The following is a 6443-nucleotide window of genomic DNA, read 5'->3' as shown; positions in this document are numbered from 1 at the left end:
AGAGCAAGGCTCGGGACAGAGGCAGTGTCCAAGCAGGCCCTCAGCTTGGGGCTGGCGGGGCTGGGCAGGGCCCAGGCAGTGAAGTTCTTTGCAGCCCTCGAAGCCTCCCTCTTCCAGCCAGGTTGGCCTCTGGACGTGGTTTAGCCTGGCAGTGGAGGCCCCTGGGGAGGACTGGGGAGCCCCTCTCTCAGTCCCCCTCACAGGTGCCATGCTGCCTCCCTTGGTGTGACCGAGAACTCCACTAGTGTCAGGAGGCCACGGCGCTCACTGAGACCATGCATTCTCGGCCAGGGCCTGCGTCTCTCCAGGCAGCACCCGTGGAAAGACCTACTATGTGCTGGTCACTGCCACAGTGGGAGGAGGCAGAGGTGAGGAAATCTCAGTTCCAGAGCAGGGACTGGCAGCAGAGACAGGAGATTCTTAAAGACTCTTCGGCCGCAGGGGGACCAACAGCCCAGCTTGCCCAGCACTGACTGCGCCCCAGAACACAGGGCTGCCAGTTTTCAAAGCAGGGTGAGTGGAGACCCTATCCCAGCCCGCTCCCTGCCTGTCCTGCTGCAGTGCTGGAGTCTTTGAGCTGGCCCCACCATGCCCTCCTTACCGCCAGGTGAACTTTTCCTGCCATACCAGTTGGTCCCTGTCACTTGGGCTCACAGATTCCTTCATGGTCCCCTGAATGCCCATCTATAGGCTCTTCGAGAAGCCTGGCATCTGGGGCCCTTCCCAAGAGGAGCCCCAACCTCCCTCCCCTCCTCCAGCTCCCAAGCTCCCTGCCTAGAACCTGACCCTCTAGGGCCAGCACGCTCTCCCTGGGGTCTGCACACAAGGCTCCCTCCCTCCCACACCCCTGTCCTGGGGACCTCTCCCTCCTCACGAGATGCCCCCCACTCCCACCACGCCCGCTTCCCCCACCACAACTGGGGCCTTGGCTCCAGGCCCTCCCGGCAACATTTATCTCTCCTCACCTAACCGCAGCTGCCAGAGGTGCTGGCCTATCTCTCCTGGCAGACACTTAGGTTCCACGAAAGTGGCTTCTGGTGGGACGGGTATTTTGATTCTCGCAAGAGCTGGCCCAGGCCTTGTTCCTGAACCAATGGATAAAGTCATTCGTGCTCTGAAATTGACAAACTGCCACACCAGGGCACCGGGGTCCTAGGGTTCAGGTTAAGCAAAGCTGGACGCCATCCCAAGGAACCTACAGAACAGCATGGGGGCGTTGAATGGCAGCCCCCAAAACAGAGACATCCATGGCCTAAGCTCTGGAAACTGTGAATGGGACCTTATTTGGAAAAAGAGTCTTTGCAGATGCAATTAAGGATCTTGAGATGAGATCGTCCTGGACTTAAGGCAGGCCCTAATCCAATGGCGGCTGCCTTTACAAGAGAAAGGCACAGGCGGATTGGAGAGAGAAGGCAGTGTGGAGACGGGTGGAGAGTGCAGTGATGCGGCCACAAGCCAAGGAACACCTGGGGCCCCCAGAAGCTGGAAGAGGCAGAAAGGACCCTCCCGTAGAACATGGGGGTTGGGGGAGCACAGCCCTGCCCACACCTAGGCTAAAGATGGGTCTATGGTGAAGTGTTTCCGCAACTTGAGGGCTCACACGTCCAGTAAAGAAACTGGAATTACAGTTGCTCCTTGAGGCAAGGACCCAGCAGGAGAGCCCGGGGCTGGGAGCCCCGCCGAGGGTAGGAAGACCTAACTCCCCTTAGTCCTGTTACTCAGAAGCACGGCTTTGCTAACAGTTTCTTTTTCAGGAACTTTTCTCATGTTTGGAATGTTTTTTCCCCTAGGTTATCAGCAGAAAACACAGGCCCAAATGGGCACGTCGGTGGAACTGAGCCTGTCGCCTCATCCAGTGCCACTGAGGAGTCCTCGCGGTGTCTCCCTGCAGAGGTCACACTGGGGTCAGAACCGAGGCTGCCCTGGGCAAGGGCCAACCGCAAGGCTGTTTCTGAAACCATCAAGTACCAAGAGAATGCCCTGTGTTACAATTAATAAATAGCATTGTTAATTGACGTGAACAAAGCCGGCCTTCATTGCTTTATTTGGTGGCCCATTTGGTGAAGCACTTAAGAAGAGCCCTGGCCAACATACACACATCATGGTTTTAATTACATCCTGTGAATTTATTTTTCCAGAGAGAAATATTTCTCAGGGAAATGTCCATAAAAGCAACTTTAGCAGAGTGTGATGGTGTGTGTGTGTTTCCTCTAGGAAATCTGTTTAGTTTAAGTCCCAGCTTTGAGCAGCACTTTTTACAAAGACGGGACCTGAAGAAGGCTGCCGACAGCCGGAGCAGGCGGTGTCCCGGTGCAGAGGAAATCTCCAGGCTGCTCTGCCCTTCGTCTCTCTGGGAACTTGCCCCCTCCCCTTTTCCACATAGGGACTCTGAATTGCTCTTGAAAGCCCGAAGGGGGCTGGGCTTTTGTCTAAACCCTACACACTTCTGCCCCCTCCCCCAGCCGAGATCCCTCTGTGGCTGGCATTTCTTAGTGGTGTCAAAAGGACATTTTTGAAAATGGAATCCTGTTTTCACCACTCTAAGGAAAGTCACAACTTCAAACTCTTTTCCAGTGGTTCCTGTTGTCCCTCGAAAACATCTGTTTGAGGACTAGGTATTCTCCCCCAAACTGCTGGGATTTTTTCTCAGGTTGCCCTTCCAATGTTAAGGCATTTAGCCCCCATACCACTACTGCATCACCTAGCTTCGTTTGCAGGCCACTGCTCACTGTGTACATAACCAGCATCACAAGCACAGGGACTCAGGACTGGGCGCTTTCTAATCTCTTCAGTCTCTGGGTCTCCTGCTTCCAGGACAGGGCTGGAGCCGAGGACTCACTCGCGACTGACTGACTGCATGGCTGACGAAGGGAGGAGTGCATTTTTATCAGGAAAGTAAGTTGTCCCCATTACACCAATCTAAGAAATGACCACTTTTCCTTTCTCTACGTAAACTTCATGTCCTTATTCACAGGCACATAAAATTACAAAATCATGATCATGGTGTAGACACACATTTACTCTCCGCTTTCCTTTCTGTCGTGAACCTAATGATGCACTTAACTATATGGAATTCCTCAGGCTGTCTCAAACACAAGCAAATACTTCTGATGGCAGAGAGAAAAGTCAAGGCGAGGTCAGAAAATCAATGTCCAGGAGCTACGGTTTCTATAGTGTGGGCGATTAGATGGCTGACGGCCCTCCTGATGGAAACAGCTAAAATGCTGAAGAAAATGTAAAACTCATCTTGCTAGAGGCATCCTCAGGCTGCCATAGAGGCCAGAAGCAAAGAGAAGGCAGAAACCTTGGCAGCTTAGTGGAGCCTGAGCCAGCCCTCATCTCAAACTCTGTGCTGAGAGCTTGAACTTCTACCTGGATGACTACATAGGGTGCAGAAACCAATGTAGAGCAGGAGTCTAATACGAAATGCTTGCATAGAGCTGGCACCCCACAGAGCCCCACCCTCAGTGGAAAAAGTAATGAGAATAAGAACAACAACAAAAAACACGAATAACCTCATTTAAAAAACAGGCAAAATGACTGGAAACAGGGGCTCATGCCTGTAATCCCAGTGTTTGGGGAAGCCAAGGTGAGAGAATTGCTTGAACTCAGGAGTTTGCAACCAGCCTGGGCATCGCAGCAAGACCCTGACCCTACCAAAAGAGGAAACAACAGGCCAAAGACTTGAATAGACATTTGTCCAAAGATACACCAATACCAATAAGCATTTGGAAAGCTACTCAACGTCTTTAATCTTTACGGACATATAAATCAAAACCATAATGTAATAGCATTGTACACCCATTAGGATGGCTACTATTTAAGAAAAAAAGAGAAAATAACAAGTGTTGGCAAAGATATGGAGAAATTGGAACCCTTGTGCACTACTGGTGGGAACTGAAAATGGTACAGGCACTATGGAGAATGGTGTGGTGTGGCCGGGCGCGGTGGCTCAAGCCTGTAATCCCAGCACTTTGGGAGGCCGAGACGGGTGGATCACGAGGTCAGGAGATCGAGACCATCCTGGCTAATATGGTGAAACCCCATCTCTACTAAAAAATACAAAAAACTAGCTGGGCGCGGTGGCGGGTGCCTGTAGTTCCAGCTATAGGGGAGGCTGAGGCAGGAGAATGGCATAAACTTGGGAGGCGGAGCTTGCAGTGAGCTGAGATCCGGCCACTGCACTCCAGCCTGGGCAACAGAGTGAGATTCCTTCTCAAAAAAAAATAGAAAAAAGAAAATGGGGCCGGGCGTGGTGGCTCAAGCCTGTAATCCCAGCACTTTGGAAGGCCGAGACGGGCGAATCACGAGGTCAAGAGATCCAGACCATCCTGGCTAACACGGTGAAACCCCGTCTCTACTAAAAAATACAAAAAACCAGCCGGGCGAGGTGGCGGGCGCCTGTAGTCCCAGCTACTCGGGAGGCTGAGGCAGGAGAATGGTGTAAACCCGGGAGGCAGAGTTCGCGGTGAGCTGAGATCCGGCCACTGCACTCCAGCCTGGGCGACAGAGCGAGACTCCGTCTCAAAAAAAAAAAAAAAGAAAATGGTGTGGTGGTTCCTCAAAAAATTAAACAGAATTACCACATGATCCAGCAATCCCACTTCTGAGTATATCCAAAAGAACTGAAAGCAGGGACTTCGACATTTGTACACCCATATCTATTTAGAGCAGCATTATTGCCAACAGCCAAAAGGCGGAAGCAACACAGGCGTCCGTGAGTGGATGGACGGACAACAAAATGGGGTGTGTTCGTATAACAGAATCTTCTTCGGCCTTCAAAAGGGAGGAAATCCTGTTACATGCTACAGTGTGGATGATTCCTGAAGATATTTATGCTATGCAAAATAATCCAGACACAAAAGGGCGGACACTATATGATTTCACTCATGAGGTATCCAGAGTAGCCCAATTCATAAAGAGAAAGAACGGCAGTTCAGCCAGGGGCCGGGGGAGGGGAAACAGGGAGCTGGTGTTTAATGGGTACAGAGTTTCCGTTTTTAAGGTGAAAACTTTCTAGAGATCAGTGGCCCAACAATATGAACACACTTGACACTACTGAAATGTACACTTCAACGTGGTTAAGATGGGAAATTATATATTACGTGTATTTTATCACAATTAAAAAAAATTTTTAAGATAGCATTGAGGAGGAGGGGTGGAGGTAGAAGTACTAAGAACTAAAATATTGGCTCAGCAAAAAAGCCTGCTCATCTCAACCTTAGCCCAAGCTGGGCCTCACATGAAGTTTAGGTCAAAAATCCCATCCAAATTCACACTTTGGTGTTCTGAAAACTCTCAAGCATAGAACCTAAGTGGCAGGAGTTCTAGGTTGATAGGGCCCCAAGCAACTGGCAGAAGCAAATATCGTTCCTTTCTAGAGATGACTTCAACCTGGGCCTCCAAGAATTCCCACAGATAAAGTTCCAAGAAAAATGACCTCTCATTGGGGCAAAAACAGCAAAGCACACACGGAGGGAGAGTCAGCGAAAGGGTTCATCACAGGCTTCAGACACTGACGAGACACCGCATATGAAGCCATCATCTGTTCAACCAGTGCTGGCTTACTGAGCCCTGCAAGGAAGTAGACACAAAAGTGAGATAAACAAACAAAAGTCCCGGCTGCCGGCCGGGCGCGGTGGCTCAAGCCTGTAATCCCAGCACTTTGGGAGGCCGAGAGGGGCGGATAACGAGGTCAGGAGATCGAGACCATCCTGGCTAACACGGTGAAACCCCGTCTCTACTAAAAAATACAAAAAACCAGCCGGGCGAGGTGGCAGGCGCCTGTAGTCCCAGCTACTCGGGAGGCTGAGGCAGGAGAATGGCGTGAACCCGGCAGGCGGAGCTTGCAGTGAGCTGAGATCCGGCCACAGTACTCCAGCCTGGGCGACAGAGCCAGACTCCGCCTCAAAAAAAAAAAAAAGTCCCGGCTGCCATGGAGTTGACACACCTGTGCCCTGGAGACACACACAGGAGAAAGGCACAGGAAGTGCCAGGCTGGGGGGACACACGCAGGAGAAAGGTACAGGAAGTGGCAGGCTGGGGAGACACACGCAGGAGAACGACGCAGGAGTGCCAGGCTGGGGAAGGTGTCAATTTCAACTTTAGTGTTTAAGTAGTAAAAAGAAGCCTGAAAATGTGAACAAAGTTGATATGCAACAAGATCATAAAAAAAAAAAAAAGAAAATGTGAACAAGGGCCAAGAGACTTCACAGAAAGAACCAGTATATTTGAAAAAAAATTAAACAGAACTTCTAAAATGAAATTAAAAACACAGTGGTCGAAAAAAAAAACATTTAGTATAATAGTTGCAGTGAAAAGTATGTTAGATAAGTCTAAAGAAGCAATTGGTTGTGGACTTAAAGATGGTGCTCAAGAAATCATCCTAGCTGGGCAAGGTGGCTCACACCTGTAATCCCAGAGACTCAAGAGGCTGAGGTGGA

This window comes from Piliocolobus tephrosceles, chromosome 11 (assembly GCF_002776525.5).
Source record: "Piliocolobus tephrosceles isolate RC106 chromosome 11, ASM277652v3, whole genome shotgun sequence".
In the NCBI taxonomy this organism is placed as follows: Eukaryota; Metazoa; Chordata; class Mammalia; order Primates; family Cercopithecidae; genus Piliocolobus; species Piliocolobus tephrosceles.
This window is presented reverse-complemented; position numbering follows the sequence as displayed.